This window comes from Nicotiana tabacum, chromosome 6, assembly GCF_000715075.1.
Source record: "Nicotiana tabacum cultivar K326 chromosome 6, ASM71507v2, whole genome shotgun sequence".
NCBI lineage: Eukaryota > Viridiplantae > Streptophyta > Magnoliopsida > Solanales > Solanaceae > Nicotiana > Nicotiana tabacum.
The window spans coordinates 162375980-162400190 of record NC_134085.1 but is presented as its reverse complement, the minus strand read 5'-3'; the positions used below and the strand labels follow the sequence as shown (position 1 = coordinate 162400190).

Below are 24211 nucleotides of genomic sequence, written 5' to 3'. Positions count from 1 at the left end.
AAGAAAGTTCTTAGACCCAGAATTCAACTTTTGATTGGGAATTTGACCTTAGATTTGGATAATATTGGTATGCATGAACTCGTGAGAGTATGAGGATTCTGAAAATATAAATTTTACCCGATTTCGAGATGTGGGCCCAAGGGGTATTTTGATAATTTTATCTAATTTCGCGTATTAGCTTAGAATTTCTTTGTAGAATTAGTTACTTGAAGTGTTATTTACGTTATGCAATTAAATTGAATAGATTTGGGTCATTTGGAGTCGAGTACTCGTGGCAAGAACATGGTTTTGGATTGATTATTGAGCCGATTCGAGGTAAGTGACTTGTCTAACCTTGTGTGGGGGACCTTTCCCTTAGGATTTAGTATATTTGGTAATTGAAATACCTTGTACGTAAGGTGACGAGTACGTACTTGCGCTAATTGTTGAAAATCTGGTTTTCATTAAGTAATTACTAGTATGTTTCCTTTCTTGTTTTCATTACTTGCACTATTAAGCTTGTTGTTAGCTTAGGAAAGCATGTCTAAGTGACTTAATTATTTTACTTGCTCACACTGCCTTACATGAATTCTCTGCAGCATGCTAGGCTAGAATTACTTGTTGCCTTAATATGAAATTGCCATTTCTAAATATTTGCCTGTTGCTGCTGTGTATTTACATTGGGACTACGGATGTGGGGATCCGGTAGCTCCCCATTGTCTGTTTATTTTGGGACTATGGATGTGGGATTCCGGTAGATCCCCCTGCACAGTTATATGGAACTACGGGAATGCACCCGGTAGATTCCCCCAGTACTGGATATTTACATTTGAGACTATGAAACGGGATTCTGGTAGATCCCCGCGCACTATGAGTTGGACTACGGGACGGGATCCCGAGAGATCCATTGGATATGTATATTTAGGACTATAGGACGGTATCCTGGGAGATCCCCGATTGTTATTTTGGTGTTGAACCGTATTTCTTTCGGTGTTTACCTTGTCTCTGTAATAGTTGTTATTGCCCTTTATATCTTGTGTTACTTTTATTGCTATACTTAATTATACTATTGTGTTCTACACTGTTAAACTTTATATTTTATTTAACCTCAGTAGGGCCCTGATCTTCCTCGTCACTACCCAACCGAGGTTAGGCTTGGCACTTACTAAGTACCGTTGTGGTGTACTCATGCCCTTTTTGCGCATGTTTTTCATGTGCAGATCCAGGTACCTTGACTCAGACATACCATCCTTGAGGCGAGGTGACCCTTTGGAGACTTCGAAGTATATCTGCCGCGTCCGCAGACCGAGGAGTCTCACTCTATTCTCTCTTGTAGTTACAACCCTTCTGTATTTACTTGTTTTAGACTATTTTGGAGTTAGAGCACTATGTAATATCTGTAGCTTGTGATTCATGAGTTTCCGGGTCTTGGAAGTATGTATCGGATTGCGAGTTAAATATTGTGTATGCCGAGCGGTACTTTTAAACACTGTTTTATTACTCTAATTCTGTTTAAATCATTTAATTTCTGCAATTTGGTTTATCTTCCGCAATTTAGACTTACCTAGTCTTAGAGACTAGGTGTTGTCACGATGGTTCATGGAGGGCGAACCGGGGTCGTGACACCTATATACAATCAATCGAAATTTAACCGGAATAAATCATGTCAAACACTAAGTCAAATTTCTAACAACATTTTATACTCAAACTCTGCTAAATTTGAATTTAACCGGAATAATTCATGTCACGACCCTAAAATCGGCCCGATCGCGATGACGCCTATCGTGAAACTTGGTTAGCCGACACAATTTCCAAATCAAACCATCTTTCTATAAAAGTCATTTTTAAGCCATTAATTAAAAAGAAATCTCATAATGTAAGTCTAAATGACCAATGCGGAATAGATACACAAGCCCGACATCGGGGTGTCACAAGTCACGAGCAACTACATCTCTGTCTCAATACAATAAAGTCTAAACAAGACTGGAAGACCATACTAAATAAAGCTAGGAAAAGAAGGAGAGAGAAGAACAGGGCTGCAAACGCCATGCAGCTGCCTTGTCGACTCTGAAATCCTGTTGAATGGACAATCAATGCTCACTATCCTTACCTACAACTCTTGTATCTTCACACAAGGTGCATGGAGTAATGCGAGTACGCCAACTCAGTAAGTAATAAAAGTGAATGAAAGCTGAGCAGTAAGAAACACATAATTTCATGTCATAACACTACAACAAATATAGTACATTGCAAAGAAAGTACAGAAACCTTCTTTCTCGTAAAATAACTCAGCTTCAGTAAAACCTTTCCTTATTTTAAAACATCTTTCAATAGTTTCAAGCGAGTGATGAAAGCATCTTTCAATAGTTTCAAACGAGTGATGAAAATAGTGAGAAAAAGGATAGAAACGTATCAGCCCCTCGAGCAAAACATGTACTATAAACCGTCCCTCGTACATAAAATCAACAGAACCAGCCTCTCGGGCTACCTCACAATCACTCGTAATCAGCTCCTCGGGCATAACATGAATCAAGAACCGCCCCTCGAGAAAAATATGGATCAAGAACAGCCCCTCGGGCAACAACATAAATCAACAACAACCTATCGGGCTACATCACATCACTCACACTAGGTATCCGTGCTCACCGGGGGTGTTCAGATTCCGGAGGGGTACCTACAGCCTAAGCGTTGTAACAAGACACCTCGTGGCATAATAAATTAGGCCCTCGGACTCACAATATTATGGATCAGTAACAACCTATTGTGGGGTACAACTTGATCCTCTAATATCCTCACAACACAGGCCCTTGGCCTCACTCAGTCAGAAATCTCTCAAGCCCCTCGGGTAACAGTAAAACAGGAAGCTCAGCCCAAAATATCATTCAAAGAATCAAAACGGAGTAAATATGACTGAGTTATGAAATCAGTAAAATACAGCATAACTGAGTACAGATAATAAGTTAAAACAGTAAGGAATAGTAGTAAAAAGCCCTAAGGGTCCAAAACAGTTGGCACGAGGCCCAAATATGGCATTCAGACCAAAACATAGTAATACTTTCCAAAACACAATAATATCAAACAATTTTCAATCAAATACGCGACTTAATAGTCGTACGGGATGAACCAAGTCAAAATCCCCAACGGTACATGACCCCACGCTTGTTATCTAACGTGTGAGTCACCTCAATGTAGCATAACGATGTGAAATCTGGGGTTTCATACCCTCAGGACAACATTTACAATCATTACTTACCTCAATTCGGTCCAAACTCTAGCCCGTGATGCCTTTGCCCCTTGACTCGGCCTCAACTCATGTTGAATCTATCATAAATCTGAATCATAACATCAATATATGCTAAGGGAACGAAGCTCATGCGAAAATAATCAAATTACATCAAAATTCCTAAATTGGTCAAATCCAACCCCCGGGCCTACATCTCGGAATTCGATAAAAATCACATTAATAGAATCCTTATCCTCCCATGAGTCCGTACATACCAAGAACATCAAAATCGGACCTCAAATGGTCCCTCAAATCCCCAATTTACACTCTCCAATTTCAAGCCCTAATTCCCCAATTTTAGGCTTTAAATCCCACTAATTTCATGTCCAATTAGTTAGAAATCATCATAAAATCGAGTATTGAGTTCAAAAATCTTACCTCCAAGTGTTTTCCTTCGATTCCCTCTTTAATCCCTCTCAAAAAGCTTCAAAACCGCTCAATAATGGTAGAAAATAGACTAAAAATCGTGAAGGCAACTATTTAAACATTCTGCCCAGGGATAAATTCCTTCTTCGCGAATGCGGTAGCTCCCTCGCGTTTGCGGAGCACAAAATTCCACTGACCAATTATTCCTCCTTCGCGAACACGACATCCTCCAAGCGAACGCAAAGCTTCAACTGTCCAAGCCTTCAAGAACGCGACCTTACCTACGCGAACGCGAAGCTCAAAACTCTTGGGGTCCCAGCTGTTCCAATTACCCAATGCGAACGCGACTCCTCTCACGCATTCGCGATTCACTGGAATCCAAACCTATGCGAATGCGACCCAGACTTGCGAACGCGAAGAACATTTTCTCCTCTAGGCCCAACTCTTCTTCGCGAAGGTAGGACTATCTTCGCGAACGCGAAGAACAAATTCTTCTGCAATAAAAACCAAAAAACCTGCAACTTCCCAAAACAAGAATTTGATTTGCTAACCACCCGAAACTCACCCGAGGCCTCGGGACCTCAACCAATCATGCCAACATATCCCATAATATTATTCAAACTTGTTCCAACCTTCGGAACACTTAAAACAACATGAAAACATCAAATCACCCTCGGATTCAAGCCTAAGAATTCCAAAACATCCAAATTTCGTTTTCGATCAAAAAGTTTGTCAAACCTCGTCCGAATGACCTAAAATTTTTCACACACGTCCCAAATAACACAACGGACCTACTCCAATTTTCGGAATTCCATTCCGATCCTATATCAAAATTTCCACTACCAACCGGAAAATGCCAAAATTCCAATTTCTCCAATTCAAGCCTAAATCTATCCCAGACTTCCAAAATACACTCTGATCACACTCCTAAGTCCCAAATCACCTCACGAAGCTATCTGAACCATAAAAACCAAGTTTCGAGATCATTTACTCACAAGTCAATTTCCGGTTGACTTTTTCCAACTTTATAATCAACTTAAGAGACTAAGTGTCTCATTTCTCTTTACAATCATTCTGAACCCGAGCCAACCAACTCAACACAACATAAAAGAGTTGAACCACACAAAATGAAGCAGAAATGGGAGAAACAGAGCTAAAATTCTCGGAACGACCGATCGGTCGTTACATTCTCTCCTACTTATACATACGTTCATCATCGAACGTGTCTAGAGTTGTTCCAAAAGCCAACAAATTGCCGTATAACCTTACCATGCACATACTCGGGGGTGATCCCACGTCACCCTATCCCATATAGGTCTGATTACACAACATAACTGAAATTTCACAATCCAACCTAGCCCATTAAACTTAGAACCCAATTTCCACTCCCGAAATTACATATAAGAGTAGGACCTCACATCTATACTCTGAATAAGTCTGAACAAGCTGTAACAAACCATATCTTCAACCCTAGATGCGATTACATGATATACCCCATAACTCAGACACTCGTAGTGATAGCTTCCAATCACGACAGCTGCACACAACAACCAAATACCGATAATAAATCTCTTATCAATTAAAGTCTCATTCCAACACTTTCATATACTGCCAATGATGAAAGAAACACGCAAAATCGTAATCATTCCTCAGATTAGCCATTCATGAAGCTCACTCTCCTTTGGCAAGAACCATAGTAAATTTCTAAGCTGAATCCTGATATTATCCTTCCAACATGCTGAAATTGAATCTGATAGTATTCATTATAGATCTCAATGACCTCATCTCATCCAACACGACTACTCTAGTGATATGACACATCGATACAATCTAGATCCACAACCTGTACGACCCGCGCACCAATAAGCAACAGTCCAAATGTACTCAAATCATGGAAAAATGACTCAAATAAGAGAACTGTACTGCAAGCTCACTAATACCACCACCACACAATGCTAAGATCCAATCATATATCGAAGAACCAGAATACACGAATCTAGCCCGAAGGATCATACCTCCATATAACTTCGTTGCAATGCGCGACCCTATCCAAACACTGGTCCACATGAAACACCTCAAGTCACTATGCTCAAAAGCAACACCCACACACAATTTGATATCTAGTACCAAAAGCAAATCATCATAACCACGGCAAAGCAAATGACATAACACCACACAAACCCAAAAGGGCACAACCGATACTCCATCCACTGAGCAATACCTCATACTCTTCCCACTCGAATTTCACTATGAGACCCCAATAGAACCGCACCATATGTGCCTTTAACCAACAAATCATAACGCCTTACAACACGGAAAGGTAACTCATAGATCACCCTATAACACAAATAAACTCAATAACAATCGAACCAACACACCCCTCAACAATAGCAACTCGGAGTCAACAAAGCTGACTCGATGCAAAACACACATCCATATTGGCCTACCAATGAACCCTTTGTCAAGGAGTTCCTGAAGCTGCTCCTCCAACTCCATTGGTGCCATACGATATGGTTCTCGGCACCAAATCAACAACCTTGTCCGGCAGCATGCCCGGCCGCAGGAACACATCCGAAAAATACCTCACGGAGACCAAATAAGAAAACAACCCTTCCCAACCATCCGCTGGATCTTTAAAAATGAAATCACCCTACCTGGGAACATAATCCGTTGAACCTCATCACTAAATTCGTGGCATCCTCGGCATAGCCAACATCACCGTCTTAGCGCAACAGTCTAGAATAACACGACACGAAGATGACTAACCCATACCCAGCATCACACCACAATCTAACATACTAAGCAACAAACGATCCACTTGGGTATCCAATCCCCGATAGTCACCACACAAGGCTGATACACGCGACCCACAACCACAACATAACATGTTTATGAGAACTCATAGTCTCCAAATCCATATAGCACACGAATCACCATATCTGATCCCAACTCCACCTTCCGAATATACAACACACATCTAATACCCAATCATCCCACAAGGGGTACTCTTATAATTCTTCTGTGCTACCAAAAATGCTTGAATATCAGCAGTCGATCCAACAAAAGAGTGTCGCAATACTAATAAAGTATCCATAACTCAAACATCGCCCTTTCTAAAATATATACCCTCATCAAGCCACATCAATTAGTACTACATTTTCCTAATCTTCTTAAACTGCCCATGCTGTCTAAGAATTTATGACCCTTCCTTTCAGAACTGAACCGGGACCTTACACATGCAAATTTTCAACCCTACACAATAAACCGCATGTACCATGCCATCTTATGATAAATATGAGAACTTTATAACCCCTTCCGAGCCACAAGCAACTACGTACTCAACTAGCCAAGAACTTTCCATTTGATCCCATTTAGAAGAAAATCAATATACATCACACGCTTCTCACGCCCGTAGAAAACATACATCTCTAACCTTGGTAGAAACCATCAAGAACTCTCCGAATTCCATTTGCACAAAACCAAACCGTCAGGACTAAATCCTTCTAACTCAACCAAGCTACGCAGGTCACTAAAACCCAATAGCATTGCCGCAAAACACCTGTAGAAACTCATTACCTCATCAACACCCAAAGAACTAATCATATCCTTTACCATGCCGATCTGACCTACTACCAAGCTATCACATCTATCCAAGTTCCTTCTAATTTACCTTTAACTTGATACTTCTTCTCGCTATCACACCACAATCCTCGACCCAGGCTCACCACACGAGACCTAAGCATAAAACCACACCGTACTAAGGCTCATAAGTCGCTGACTACTCTCTCAATTATCCCCAAAAGTACCACATTCGAAATACTTACCCTGAAGAAACTTCTTGCGAATCTAAAACCATTACCTCCACCTTCCTGATACTGATGTGTAGAATCCATAATGATATAGAAATGCCACAAGTATTGACACCCTCCAATGTAAACCCCTGTTCCTAGCCAAATATACATCCTGAAGATTTCCATTTTCTACGTGTAAACCTTAAATCCTTCAAAACCATTCTCGGGAGTCATCCACTATACTCAGGTTTTAATTAGACCGATCAAATGAACCGAACAACATGTGCCTCGTTAGAATAGCAACACCGATGGAAGTAACCCCACCTTAACGCAACCAAACAAATTCTTGCTCCATGCACCGTACATCCTTTACCAATAACAACTCAAGTCATTCCGTGATTCTCATACACCCATGAAGCATAACATAACCTTTGTTAAAATTTCCTTCACTCGAGTCATCCTCGATCTCAACCCCTGCAAGCCACACTTGATTCACTAGTATACCTCAAACTGAAACAAATACAACACATAACCATGCCATCAACTAATTAGTAGCGGACTCCCCTACTTGGATCAAAACCATAGGTCAAAACACACAGAACTCACAATGTCCATACTCTACTACTGCCATAATACCGTGGTGAGATTAAACTAAATCTTTCATAAGCTCGTGCAACACAAATCCTCTAGTACTTCAAATCACCTGCAAATCTCGTATTCATCCTCGTAACAGACAAGCCAACTCTCAAGCGATCCAAATTCAAATTGCAATACATATATTTCCCCGGTAATAGAGATCCCGCTACAAAATAACATAGGGATCACACAACTAGCATCTCTTTATACCCTTCCACCGATATAAACATCACACAATCACTTAATCTTCCTGAGTCTGAACTCATAACATGAAATCTGCTTCACTCCCCAACTAGACAACATGAAAGGATCCTTCAACGCACCTACAACTCGGGCTATACATCAAATCACGATGGAAATCAAGCACCGGATAGTCCTTTCTACCCTCAAACAGACCTATCTCGTCACATTCAAATCATATGAACACATCTCGCAGTCACAACATACTCATCACCTAGCTACCAGTCATCACTCCCACTAATAAGGACATATCATACCTATAAATCCAAAAGCACGTACTCACACAATCAACCACTTAGTGCTCAAGCTACAAGCAAAGTCCAGCCTCAAGTCCTCCAGACTGGCCCAACATCAACACACCAAAATCACATCTTGCCTCTCGATTAGAGAATCACAAGTCGTTGATGCACAGCTGATACTGAGCACTCATGCGCGCATACGAACGCGTGGAAGGAAATTCAAAGAGTTACATTTCAAGCTGAATCAATGACGCACGATAAGAATTTCAAGAATGTAGGATTTCCTAAAGGTTCTGCAGCCTCTCAAAGATAAGTACAGACGTCTCCGTACCGATCCGCGAGACTCTACTAAACCTGCCCATGACTAGTGAGACCTATGTAACCTAGGCTCTGATCCAACTTGTCACGACCCTAAAATCGACCCGGTCGTGATGGCGCCTATCGTAAAACTAGGTCAGCCGACACAATTCCCAAATCAAACCATTATTCTATAAAAGTCATTTTAAGCCATTAATTAATAAGAAATCTCATAATATAAGTCTAAATGACCAATGCGGAATAGATACACAAGCCCGACATTGGGGTATCACAAGTCATGAGCAACTAAATCTCTGTCTCAATACAATAAAGTCTAAACAAGACTGGAAGACCATACTAAATAAAGCTAGGGAAAGTAAGAGGGAGAAGAACATGGCTGGAAACGCCATGTCGTTGCCTTGTCGACTCCGAAATCCTGTTGAATGGACAATCAATGCTCAGTATCGCGACCCATAACTCCTGGATCTACAGACAAGGTGCAGGGAGTAATGTGAATACGCCAACGCAGAAAGTAATAAAAGTAAATAAAAGCTGAGCAGTAAGAAACACATAATTTCACGTCACAACACTACAAAAAATACAGTACATTGCTCAAAACAATACAGAAATCATCTTTCTCGTAAAACAACTCAATTTCAGTAAAACTTTTCCTTATTTTAAAACATCTTTCAATAGTTTCAAATGAGTGATGAAAATATTGAGAAAAAGGATAGAAACGTAATCAACTCCTCGGGCAAAACATAGATCAAGAAGAGCCCCTCGGGCAACAACATAAATCAACAACAGCCCCTAGGGCTACATCACAACAATCACACTGGGTACCCGAGCTCACTAGGGGTGTTCAGACTCTGGAGGGGCTCCTACAGCCCAAACGCTATAACAAGCCACCTCGTGGCATAATAAATCAGGCCCTCGGCCTCACAATACCATGGATCAGTAAGAACCTGTTGCGGTGTGCAGCCTGATCCCATAGTATCTTTACAACACAGGCCCTCAGCCTCACTCAGTCAGAAATCTCTCAAGCCCCTCGGGCAATAGTAAAAAGGAAGCTAAGCCCAAAATATCATTTAAAGTATCAAAACAGAGTAAATATGGTTGAGTTATGAAATCAGTAAAATACAGCATGATTGAGTACAGATAATAAGTCAAAATAGTGAGGAATAGTAGTAAAAGCCCCTAAGGGTCCAAAACAGTTGGTACGAGGCCCAAATATGGCATTCAGCCCAAAACATAGTAATATTTTCCCAAACACAATGATATCAAACAGTTTTCAATGAAATGCGCGACTTAATAGTCGTACGGGGTGTACCAAGTTAAAATCCCCAACGGTGCACGACCCCACGCTCGTCATCTAACGTGTGCGTCACCTCAAAGTAGTACAACGATGTGATATCTGGGGTTTTATACCCTCAGGACAACATTTACAATCATTACTTACCTCAATCCGGTCCAAACTCTAGCTCACGATGCCTTTGCCCCTCGACTCGGCCTCAACTCGTGTCAAATCTATCAAAAATCAGAATCATAACATCAATATATGCTAAGGGAACGAAGCTCACGCGAAAATAATCAAATTACATTAAAAATCCCGAAATTTGTCAAACCTGAACCCTGAGCCCACATCTCGAAATCCGATAAAAATTACATCAATAGAATCCTTATCCTCCCACGAGTACGTACATACCAAGAACATCAAAATCGAAACTCAAATGGTCCCTCAAATCCCCAATTTACACTCTCCAATTTCAAGCCCTAATTCCCCAATTTTAGGCTTTAAATCCCACTAATTCCATGTCCAATTAGTTAGAAATTATCATAGAATCGAGTATTTAGTTCAAAAATCTTACCTCCAAGTGTTTCCCTTCGATTCCCTCTTCAATCCCTCTCACAAAACTTCAAAACCACTCAACAATGGTGGAAAATAGACTAAAAATCGCGAAGGCAACTATCTAAACATTCTGCCCAGGGATAAATTCCTTCTTTGCGAACGCGGTAGCTCCCTCGCGTTCGCGGAGCACAAAATTCCACTGACCAATTATTCCCCCTTCGCGAACGCGGCATCCTCCACGCGAACGCGAAGCTTCAACTATCCAAGCCTTCGCAAACGCGACCTTACCTATGCGAACGCGAAGCACAAAACTCCTGGGGTCCCAGCTGGTCCAATTACCCTACGCGAACGCGACTCCTCTCACACGTTCGCGATTCACTGGAATTCAAACTTACGGGAACGTGACCCAGACTCGCGAACGCGAAGCTTCAACTATCCAAGCCTTCGCAAACGCGACCTTACCTATGCGAACGCGAAGCACAAAACTCCTGGGGTCCCAGCTGGTCCAATTACCCTACGCGAACGCGACTCCTCTCACACGTTCGCGATTCACTGGAATTCAAACTTACGGGAACGTGACCCAGACTCGCGAACGCGAAGAATACTTTCTCCTCTAGGCCCAGCTCTTTTTCGCGAACGCGGGACTATCTTCGCGAATGCGGAGAACAAATTCTTCTGCAACAAAAATCAGAAAATCAGCAACTTTCCAAAACAAGAATTTGATTCGCTAACCACTCGATACTCACCCGAGGTCCTCGGGACCTCAACCAAATATGCCAACATATCCCATAACATCATTCAAACTTGTTCCAACCTTCGGAACACTCAAAACAACATCAAAACATCCAAATTCCGTTTTCGATCAAAAAGTTTGTCAAACCTTATCCGAATGACCTGAAATTTTGCACACACGTCCCAAATGACACAACGGGCCTACTCCATTTTCCGGAATTCCATCCCGACCCTATATCAAAATTTTCACTACCAACCGAAAAACGCAAAAATTCCAATTTTACCAATTCAAGCCTAAATCTACCCCGGACCTCCAAAATACATTCCGATTACGCTCCTAAGTCCCAAATCACTTCACGAAGCTATCTGAACCATATAAACTAAGTTCCGAGATCATTTACTCACAAGTCAATTTTCGGTTGACTTTTTCCAACTTTATAATCAACTTAAGAGATTAAGTGTCTCATTTCTCTCTACAATCCTTCCGAACCGAGCCAACCAACTCAACACAGCATAAAAGAGCTGAACCACAAAAAATGAAGCAGAAATGGGAGAAACGGGGCTAAAACTCTCGGAACGACCGATCGGATCGTTACAATTCTTCAATTGATGGTTTAAACATTTCTATTTAGAAATTTTCAATTCCTTCCTTGAAATTAAAAAGTACATATTTGTAATTTGCTAATAAAATGAGAAAATATTTTACTTATAACAATATATTTTTTGATTTATGTTTTGGTATCACCATAAATTCACTGGACACAACCTTACATCTAAAGAACACTTGATATGTATGGCACAATTATGCAACTTGCAGATTATTATGTCAAGTTGGACGAATTAGGTTATAGTCATTTCTTTTAACAAACTTAACCAGGAAAAGAAAAACAATATCGTGTAGCGTGAAGCACGGATTCACTATCTAATATTAATAGGCGATCGTTCTATCAAGCTAATCAAAGTTGCGTGTTATGTACTAAAATAGGTCACTGTTCCGTTTGATTTGTCAAAGAGATTGCATAATCCCAAGTTTTATCCTATATTATATATGCAGGAAGTATATATACTTATTTTACCAATAAAGTCAAAAATTTGGTTAACGATATTCAAGATTTAATATATATACGTAAAATATAATATTCGACCGTCCTCTCTTACTCGTCTATTCGTGAGTTTCTTTTAAGGATTTGTGAAAATATAGTTCATCCTTTGAAATTGCTAACACAATTCAGATATATATGTACAAAACGTGCAAAGATTATACTAGCATATACTATAGTAGTTAGCTTCCCCACTATTTTTGATAAGTAAAACAGAAGGCGCACATATATTATATTACACAGAAAAAAGGTCAATAATTCAATAATTTTTAATACGGTTTTACCAGGGCCCAATTAATGGCTAGAAATATTTGATAGTCAATTCCATCTTGCTTGCAAGCTACTACTAGTACAATATTCAAATGATATATCATACTACTAATTAATAATCTTCTGTTATCTCCTAGTAAGATATTCAAACCTAATCGTAGTACTATAAATAAGCCTATTTTATCCGTTGACAAGTAATTCATTCTATACAAACTAATCCGTACAAACACAATGAAAATGGAAGTTAACGTTAGACGACGATTATTCATGGTACATTTAATACTTGTTGCATTGTCAACAAGCTTATTTTGCCTCGTAAAAGCTCAAGATGTGCTCGACGTTTCCGGTAAAGATGTCCGAAAAGGAGGGTATTATCGCATCATTCCGGCTGGTCGGGGCAACGGCGGTGGAATTACGGTTGCATCTATTAGGAACCGAACCAACCCGCTAGTCGTAAGCCAACATGCCGATGAATCTATCATCAGTATTAGCACTCAATTTTCACCAGCAAACTCGAACGAAAATACCATCAAAATATCAACTGATCTGAACATCAAGTTTACGTCAGAGATATTCATATCTCTGATTCGTCTACAGTATGGAGAATTAACACTGAATTAATTCCGCAGCGTTATTTGGTGACAGTTGGTGGAGTAGAAGGAAATCCTGGGCGTGAAACATTGAGCAATTGGTTTAGGATTGACAAGTACGAGGATGCTTACAAACTTGTGTATTGTCCTCGAGTTTGTGAGACATGCAGACCATTCTGTGGAGAAATTGGAATACTTGTTGAAGGTAGCAAAAGGGTTTTGTTTGTTGGTTCTGATAAACCATTGAAAGTTACATTTGATTGTATCAAATACTGGGATGAAACTATAAATAATTATACTCCTTGTCCCAGTGCCAGCATCTCAAACAAATTGTCAGCCTTGCCTTTTGTTAAAGTTGTAATATGGATTGTTATTTGTTACCTGATAAAGCTAATGTAGAAGATCAAAAGGTACCAGAATATATAGTGTCGTAATTAATCAGTGCACATGCATGTTAATGTATTGTATTGTGATTTGACGATAAAAATTTATCGACGCCGAATATTTATATCAAATGAATAAATTGTAATTGAACTGGAATGCAAGTTTGAATATCATTTTATAAATTAGAGTGAATTGCAATTGAATTGGAATGCAGAGATCAATATGCAATAAAGAATAGTAATTGAGTGACTGTTATGCAGTAATTTATAATATATGAATTTTTATGTAGGGATTGCTTGATGATGATTTATTTTTATTAGATACTCGGATCCACATATTCATCAGATACATATTTTTATTCCATCTTCAACCCTACATAAATAATGCATAAATTTCCGGTAAAATTAAATATACAAAAATTAGTAATACACTAGTGTTTGATTTTGGTAACAAACTCCGCATAATTTTGGTAGAGTAGCCGTTGGGTTTGCCAAATCATTAGAAAACATATTTTAGTACTCCATTAGAAAATCAATTTGTGTATAATCACTATTTGAAAAAGTAATTTTTGAGTATCCAATTATAATAATAAATTTAAAGATTCACTTGATGTACAACTAGTATATCTATCTATATTTATCTATATTATTATAAAAGCACCAATAATTTTGTTAAATATTGAACGACTAAAATATCCCCCAAATATTAATTGATTTTTATAGCCTTAAATATTTATATAATTTAAAAATATAATTATAAATTATCTAAAGCTGAACTATTTTCGATTTAAACTACACATACACCAAGCCTACAAAGTTGATTTTGGGTAAAACTCTTTTGGCCATCTTGTGTTGAACGTAGCCTACCAATCCTACAAAAATATTCCTTCGTCACTGAGATTGCCTACAATGTCAATTTCTGAAATTTATTATGTGTCATATATTTGCATGAAAAGCTGTCAATCTCCAGCTCCAACACGTCTTTTATTAAGATCCCAAGGCAAGTATTTACTACCCTAAATATTTAATTGCTTGAATTGTAGATGAGTGATGAAAATCTATGGTGTTTAACTTTGACTATGGAGCTTTGAGGTTTGCATTGAAGTTTTTATATAGGTTTCTTACTTTTTTTTTTTTTTGGTTATCTGATGTCATAAGAGTTCCAATATTTATTTATTTTTTTGGTCAGAAAGATAACATATATTGCTAATTAGTGAATACGTACAGAGAGTTGGAGCCTAACTGGCTCCCTATTACAAGTCGTAGTTCTAGAACCAAGCCATAAGTTATTACTACTATTTACAGTTGTCATAGTCATCCTATTGGAATTATCATCATGACAACTAATTACATCATAGGATAATTGAGCCATGTTGCCACTATAATTATGCCCAGAATTTTCTGGCCTGATTGACAAATTAGTTTTCCATCCGGCTAACCTATTCTTAAAATTAAGAGTTCCAATAGTTTGCTATACAGTGTAACTTACACTTTGCTCTAAAGTAAGCCCCAATTAGCAGTGAGTACGCGAAGCATCGCTACATTCTTATGCACATCTATTCCATCAAATAATAATCATCGTAATTGTTATTGATCTCTGTAATTAGGAGGATTTTGTAGGGATCAAAACAGATTAATAAATACCCTCTTTATTTTCTCTATCAATAAATATTAGTTATCATTATTGGTGGATGTTTTCTTTTCAGAAAAAGATAATGAAAAGATTGTTTTACTGCTAACTAGGGCTTACTTTAGAGCAAAGTATAACAAATATTAGAACTTTTAATACTTGTGCTGGTCGGGTCGCGGATATCTCAAGTCAAATATCACATCATTTATAGAATTCAAAGTCCTAATAAAATCCTTAATATGATAAATTGTTGAGACCAAATCAAACACTGACAGAAGAAAAACTACTATACATGAGCCAAGATGCTCAAGTCAAATTACGAAGGAAATTCAGATTCAGTAAACCTAATACACGCAAACTTACTCTATCCATGTTATTTTTCCGCTCTTTTCAGCATAAATAATTAAGTATAATTTTCACTATTTTAAAGTGGTCTAGCTAAAACATGTATTCTGAAGAAAAAATTCTCTTTATAAGATAAGGTGATTGTAAAGCAAACTAATTAGTAGTGAAGTTATATATTTTTTTATATTAATATCTTTGTGCAAGCTCTTGAAATAACAAGATGACTCTCTCGTGCTTTTTGATTATAAATTTGAATGAACCATTTCAGGTACGAGGAAGTATACTTTTGTAATTTTTATGTAATACTAGTCTTAGTGTACGCGCGTTGCACGTGTACTCTATCTCTATGAATATAAAATATTAAAAACTTAGATAAATATTATACTACTTGAACTATAAAATAGAGGTAAAAAAATTGTAAGTTCTTGATAAATGATGATTGTTGATTCTATTTAGCTAACTCAATAAAAGAACAAAAATTTATTCCATAGAAGTCTTTAGTCATCTCAATCAATATATTCGACATAAAATTTATTTTAATTTTATAATTTCATTACTTCAATTCACAAATTTCATGCATCTTTTTTAGTTTCAATAATACCATTTAACTTTGAAAATAGGAGTTTTCTAAAAAAAAAAAAAAAATCGAAAGCTATATATTCTTATATTCATTTTAAAAGATACAAACAAGGTCACCAAACTTATAGAAGACGTCTATCTCTTTTTTTTCGCAAGTAAAATGCATGTTATTTTCTTTTCTTTAATCAATAAGAAATACTATAGGAATTGTTTCTAACGAATTAGCAAAGAATAACTCACTACTGCAAAAATAGAATCCAACTATTGTGTTAATACTATCCTAAGGAGTGAAAATATAGAATTCATGTTAAAATTAAAATTAGAATTTATTCTTTCAACAAATTCTCATGAATGTAATGTTTTAGTTTTTGTGTGTGTCTATAATCAGTTCTCATTTTAATTGAAACTTTTTAAAAGTAAGTCCGACTTGATTCAAAAAGAAAATTTATATTCTCATATTTTTATGAGTACAAAAATAATTTTCGTGTATATTTCTCCAAATTTTTTTCAATGTTTTAATTTGTTATATTTAAATTTTAATTCTATAAAGCGTGCTCATAAAAGTCCAAATAATAAAAACCAAAACTGAATTTCATAATTTCTTTGTAGCAATGAATGTGTACGTTGTATAAATACTTTTTAAATTTGATATTAGCCTCATCCAATTCTCTGTCCGAAAAATATTTAAGAATAATTGTGGAAGATTAAATAATTAATTTTAGATTAAAAAGTTAAACTGAAAATAAAACGGACCTGACTTGTGGATAATTGGTTCTCATGAAATCCTTTTCTTTTTGTTCTTTCATCGTGTATATAGCTAGCCATGTTAACGAAAGTCTTCATATGAAAAAAGTAATCACAAGCCAAAAGAGTCCAACTACATTCCATTACAAAAGTTGGTAAAGTCATACAGTTGAGTAAAGACATGCTTGAAGACCTTTAATTCTTTCTTTGCTCACCATCAATCCTCAAAACCGATAGAATCTTCCTAAGGTGCCAATTTTATTGGGAATAATGCTATATTTATTTGTTCCCGTTTATAGAATACAAGGTAAATTTTTAATTGATTTTAAAGTTCTAAATATTATGACTTCTTACCTAATTCAATAAGGAATGATTTAATGCATTAAATTTGGTCGATCTAAAACTCCTAAATATTAGGAGAAAATTTAAATGACGATTTTGTTCAATGTGAAATTTATATTTAAGGGGTAAAAATGGCGAACGATATTTTGTTAAAGGCCTTCGTACTTTTAATATAGTATAGATAGATTATATCATTTCTATAATCAAATAAATATTTTTCAAATACTTGTGCGGTTAAGAATTTATTAGAAATAAAATTTTGTAAAAATTGAAAAAGGGTATTTTAAAAAGCCGGTGTTGAGTCTCAAATGGCATACTCATATACTTCATAATAAAATGATGTTGTAGAATAAAAAAAGAGACATGTTAATAGGGCATCTGCCCAAAAAATATTGCCATGGAAAACTTTATCTTTCTTTTTTTCTCCGTCATTAATGTATTTCTTGATATATTACATTCATATACCTGAATCATTAAGGTTAACAAAAGAATTTACTGCATAGCAAAAATTATTACTATTATATATGTTGCGTACTTTGATTGGTTGTACAACTTTAATATATAACTTTGTGACTTTGATTATGTGAAAACATTAAAATTACTAATATTTATGCATTTGAAAGTTATTATTTTTGATATACGTATTATATTCGACATAAAGTATTCGTGCAACGCACGAGCATAGAGACTAGTACTATATTAAAAGCACGAAGACCCTTAGCGAAATGTCATTCGCTTTTTTTACCCTCTAAAACTTGATTTCATACAAGACAAATTAGTCATTTCATTATTTCTCCTAATTTTTTTAGGACTTTAAAATCACCTAAGATTTTTCTTATTATATCTTTCCTTAATCCTCTTTTGAAGTATATATGTAAAAAGTCATAATATTTGGCAACATGTAACACATTAATTATTAAACCTAACGTCAGTAATTTTCCATCCAAAGAAAAGTTATATTTCCATTGTTGGATATCCTTCGACAAATATAAGAAGTATAAAAAGAAATTAAGAAAATTAATTTTACACTCAAAATAATCATTAATATTTTCCTAACTTTTAGAACGTCAAAATTAGCTGAAATTTTACTTATTGTTATGAATAGAATTCTATTTAGAGTGAATGTCTATCTTGTAGAGAGTTTTACTTTGTGGCTAAGTCATTTTCCCCCCTATAAATAGAGGGGTCTTACCCCATTGTAAATCATCCCAAAATTCAATAAGAATTTCCTCTCTCTCTTTCTCTACAATATTGTTCTTCTACTTTTATTGTTTTATTACACGTTATCAGCACGAGACTCTACCGTCTCAAGAAGCTCTTTGAGAAGATTAAGCAAATATGGATATTCCACAAAGCAAACTTGGATCAAAGTTCAATTGTAAAAATATTTGTTTAATTGATTCATGTACGACACATACAATATTCAAAGAGAAGAAATATTTCTCTCATTTAAATATGTGTAAGGCAGATGTTACTACAATTTCTGGTAGTAGTAAATTAATTGAAGGCTCTGGAAGAGCTACTATAACTCTGCCTAAGGGAACAATACTTATCATAGAGAATGCAATGTTCTCCTCCAAGTCCAAGAGGAACTTGTTGAGTTTTAAAGATATCCGTCGAAATGGACATCATATTGAGACAATAGATGAGAATAATCTTAAATATCTCATCATTACCAAGAATTTCTCTGGCCAAAAGAGGGTTATTGAGAAGTTCCAATCTTTATCTTGTGGCCTGTATTGGACAAGAATTAGTGCAATTGAGACACATTATACTGTAAACCAAAAGGTTATTGATTCCAATACTTTTGTACTTTGGCATGATCGATTGGGACACCCTGGATCAATTATGATGAGACGAATTATAGAAAACTCAAATGGGCATTTATTAAAGAATTTAAAGATTCTTTTAAATAATGAATTTTCTTACACTTCTTGTTATCAAGGCAAGTTAATTATTAGGCCATCACCAACAAAGGTTGGAATTGAGTCCCCTGCGTTTTTGGAACGTATACAAGGGGACATTTGTGGACCTATTCACCCACCTAGTGGGTCGTTTAAATATTTTATGATCTTAATAGACGCATCTTCTAGATGGTCTCATGTGTGCCTATTATCATCTCGCAACCTCGCGTTTGCAAAATTAATGGCACAAATAATTCGACTACGGGCACAATTTTCCGATAATCCAATTAAGTCTATTAGACTTGATAATGTTGTTGAGTTTTCATCCCAAGCATTTAACGATTATTGCTTATCAATTGGGATAAAAGTGGAACATCATGTAGCTCATGTTCACACTCAAAATGATCTTGCAGAGTCTTTAATTAAACGCCTGCAATTGATAGCAAGACCGTTACTCATGAAAACGAGGCTGCCCACTTCTGTTTGGGGTCACGCCATTTTGCATGCAGCAATGCTAGTTCGTCTCATACCGACAAATTATTATAAATATTCCCCGTTGCAACTAGTTTTGGGTCATGAACCTAATATATCCCATTTAAGAATTTTTGGATGCGCAGTATATGTGCCTGTAGCACCGCCATATCGCACCAAAATGGGTCCGCAAAGAAGGTTAGGAATATATGTTGGGTTTGAATCGCCCTCCATTATTCTCTATCTTGAAACATTAACGGAGGATTTATTCACTGCTCGATTTGCAGACTGTCGATTCGATGAGATATTTTTCCCAAAATTAGAGGGAGAAGTAAGTGAAACCAAACGGGAAATTTTGTGGAAAAAATCATCATTATCTCATCTTGATCCACTTGCCTCTATTTGTCAAAAAGAGGTGCAAAAGATTATCCATTTGCAGAGAATAGAAAATCAAATGCCAGATGCATTTACGGATTTGAAAAGGATAACAAAATCACTTATCCCTGCAGAGAATGTTCCAATCCGTATTGATGTCTCCGTTGGACAATCTTCTAGTGTCATAGCTAATGAGTCAAAAGCACGCCTAAAACGTGGTAGACCATTAGGTTCTAAGGAACGAAATCTTAGAAAAAGGAAAACAAATGATCAAAATGACACTACGAAAGAATCTTACGAAGAAATCCACGATTTAATAAATTCTAAGAATCATGAGGAAACCACTGAGCTCGAGACTCAAGAAAATAAGGAACTATCAATAAATCCAATCGATATTGAGACAAATTTGAATCGAGTGGATAAAGTGGTGGATTATGTCTTTGCATAAAATGTTCCATCTAGCATTATGCAAGAAAGTGAGGATCTTGAACCTCAATCCGTTGGAGAATGTCGACAAAGACTAGATTGGCCAAAATGGCAAGAAGCAATCCAATCAGAGTTGAATTCACTTGCAAGACGTGAAGTTTTTGGGCCTGTAGTCCAAACACCTAATGGTGTTAAGCCTGTTGGCTATAAATGGGTCTTTGTACGCAAGAGAAATGAGAAAATGAGGTACAAAGATATAAGGCACGCCTTGTTGCACAAGGATTTGCACAAAGGCCTGGTGTCGATTATGAAGAGACATATTCACCCGTTATGGATGCTATAACTTTCTGTTATCTCATTAGTTTTGTTGTCCATGAAAAGCTTGACATACATTTAATGGATGTGGTTACCGCCTACCTTTATGGCTCACTTGATAATGAGATATACATGAAAATTCCCGATGGATTTAAAATGCCAAACGCACATAATTCAAAGTCCCAGAAAATATTTTTAATCAAATTGCAAAGATCGATGTATGGTCTAAAGCAATCAGGACGAATGTGGTATAATCATCTTAGTGAGTATTTATTAAAGAAAGGCTATATAAATGATGTCATTTGCCCATGTGTTTTTATAAAGAAAACAACATCGGAATTTGTTGTACTTGCCGTATATGTTGATGACATAAACCTTATTGGAACTCCTATAGAACTCCAAAGGGCAATTGATTATTTAAAGAAGGAATTCGAGATGAAAGATCTCGGAAAGACAAAATTATGTCTTGGTTTGCAAATCGAACATTTGGCAAACAGAATTTTTGTTCATCAATCTACCTACATAAAAAAGGTATTAAAACGGTTTTACATGGATGGAGCACATCCATTAAGTACTCCGATGGTTGTTCGGTCACTTGATGTAAATAAGGATCCATTCCGACCTCAAGAAGAGAATGAATAGCTACTTGGTCCTGAAGTACCATATCTTAGTGCAATTGGTGCACTAATGTATCTTGCCAATACTACAAGGCCTGACATTACTTTTTCAGTTAACGCCTTAGCAAGATATAGCTCTGCTCCCATAAGGAGACACTGGAATGGAATCAAACACATATTGCGGTATCTAAAAGGGACTACCGATATGGGCTTATTTTATGGCAATAATTACAGTTCTGATCTTGTTGGTTATGCCGATGCTGGGTATTTATCCGATCCACACAAGACTCGATCTCAAACAGGTTATGTGTTTACCTGTGGAGGCACTGCCATATCTTGGCGATCGACTAAGCAATCAATTGTGGCTACTTCATCTAATCATGCCGAGATAATTGCTATTCATGAAGCAAGTCGAGAGTGTGTGTGGTTGAGGTCTATAATACATCTTATTCGAGACAAATGTGGTTTGAGATGTGACAAACTACCCACGATTTTGTATGAAAATAATACAGCATGCATAGCTCAATTGAAGGGAGGATTCATAAAAGGAGATAGGACAAAGCACATTTCACCAAAATTATTTTTCACACATGATCTTCAAAAGAATGGTGATATCAATGTACAATAGATTCGTTCAAGTGATAATATGGCTGATTTGTTCACAAAATCTCTACCGGCGTCAACCTTCAAGAAGCTAGTGCACAAGATTGGGATGCGAAGGCTCAAGGATGTGAATTGATGCTCTCATCAGGGGGAGTTAATGCGCGTTGCACTCTTTTTCCCTTACAAGGTTTTGTCCCACTGGGTTTTCCTTGCAAGATTTTTAACGAGGCAACCAAAAGGCGTATTGTTAGATATGTGTACTCTTTTTCCTTTTCTAGAATTTTTTTCCCATTGGGTTTTATTTTAGTTAAGGTTTTAATGAGGCACATTACTTATCGAGTAGACATTCAAGGGGGAGTGTTATGAATAGAATTCTATTTAGAGTGAATGTCTATCTTGTAGAGAGTTTTACTTTGTGGCTAAGTCATTTTCCCGCCTATAAATAGAGGAGTCCTACCCCATTGTAAATCATCCCAAAATTCAATAAGAATTTCCTCTCTCTCTTTCTCTGCAATATTGTTCTTCTATTTTTATTGTTTTATTACACTATTATTTTTTTTTGTTTGAACTATGTAAAAATTTTAATATATAGAATTATATGACGTGTAATATATTTATTAAATCAAAACTAACGTAAGTATTTGCCATTCAAAGCAAAGCTAAACTTCCATTGTGATATCCTTCCATTGTGTTATTACCATTGTTTCAGCTATCGTTTCTTTTTAACTATAATTCAAGGGTCTAAAAAAATAACTTTATCAATTAAAATTTGAATAATTATAATAAAATAACAATAAACATTGGTTTTCTACCTTATTTTTTGTGACCTTTATTTTATATGACCATTCGATCAAAATTTTCATATGGATAACCTACATATGAAGTCTTTTTTTTTTCTTTTTATAACCATTCTAATAAATGATAGCTTCATATATTTACGTTATTTTTTTATAAAGTATTAAAACTCTAATATTATAGTATTTTTTAAGATTTTATATTATTATTTATTTATCAAGCTAACGGGCTAAAAAGAATCAATGTTCATCATATTTAAGAACTTATATTTTTATTTTATTTTATTCAATAACACACATTATTTAATATTTTTTTGTATTTTAAAAAAAATTATATATTCATTGATACAGGGTACACGTGCAAAGCGCGTACCCTAATACTAGTATTATTAAAATAGATCAACAGACTAGAGGCTCATATTTTTTTAGTTTGATTTAAATAAATTTAAAATTGAAAAATCACAAAATAGAGTGAGAGAGAAGTGGGAGAGGTACATATAGTTTGGTAAATGTACATTTTTAATATATTTTTCTTGAAAAGACAAAATATATCTGCTTATACTTCTATCGAGAATAGTTTTTTATCTTCTTCCATTCACCAGGAAAGCAACTTCTGCTACTACTTAAAAATGTTAGTAGTATTTTTTTCTTTCTTTTGAAAAATAAGCACTTCCTATTTCTCATAAGCTCGGCTAAACCGGTATGTATGCTAAACTCCTACTGCTTTTAGCGTGTTCGCTTTGACTTTCTCAAGATAGACTTTATTAGGAATTAATACTACGTATTGTGTCACAAGGGAAAAAAAGGTTGTCATGCTACTTAATTTGTTGCTAGCACCCATCTTGTTGTTGATCTTTCTATTATACAGAACAAATCAAAGTTGATAGTCAATTCCAACTGAAAAAGAAAAAAAAAATCTTTCTAGGGTGTGAAAATTTCAAACAAAATTTATAATATGCACACCTTCATCCAGATCCATAAATAGCTCTGCTTCGCTAAGTCTAATAGACGTACGGTCTTAATCATTCAATTTTCCTGCTACTACCCTAGTATACTCAATCGTTATATTAAGCTAATCAAAGTTGCGTACTATGTCCTAAAACATATATGTACCGTTTGATTTGTCGGAGAGAACTTATCCCAAATCTTTATCCTATAGGAGTACTATATGTACACTGAACTATCTATAGTACTCCCTTCTAATTACCAATAAAGCCAGAAATTTCATCAAGAGTAATATTTAATACCTACCTACATGGTAATAATATTTTTGGCGAGAGAATTTATCGCTCCATTCTCGTCTCTTGCTTG

The 24211-nt window shown here is 36.2% G+C and overlaps 1 pseudogene; it reads left to right on the top strand.

The window, feature by feature from the left end:
- The first annotated feature begins 12960 nt into the window (after nt 1–12960).
- LOC107765132 (kunitz trypsin inhibitor 5-like) lies at nt 12961–13929 on the top strand (annotated as a pseudogene).
- The last annotated feature ends 10282 nt before the right edge of the window (nt 13930–24211 follow it).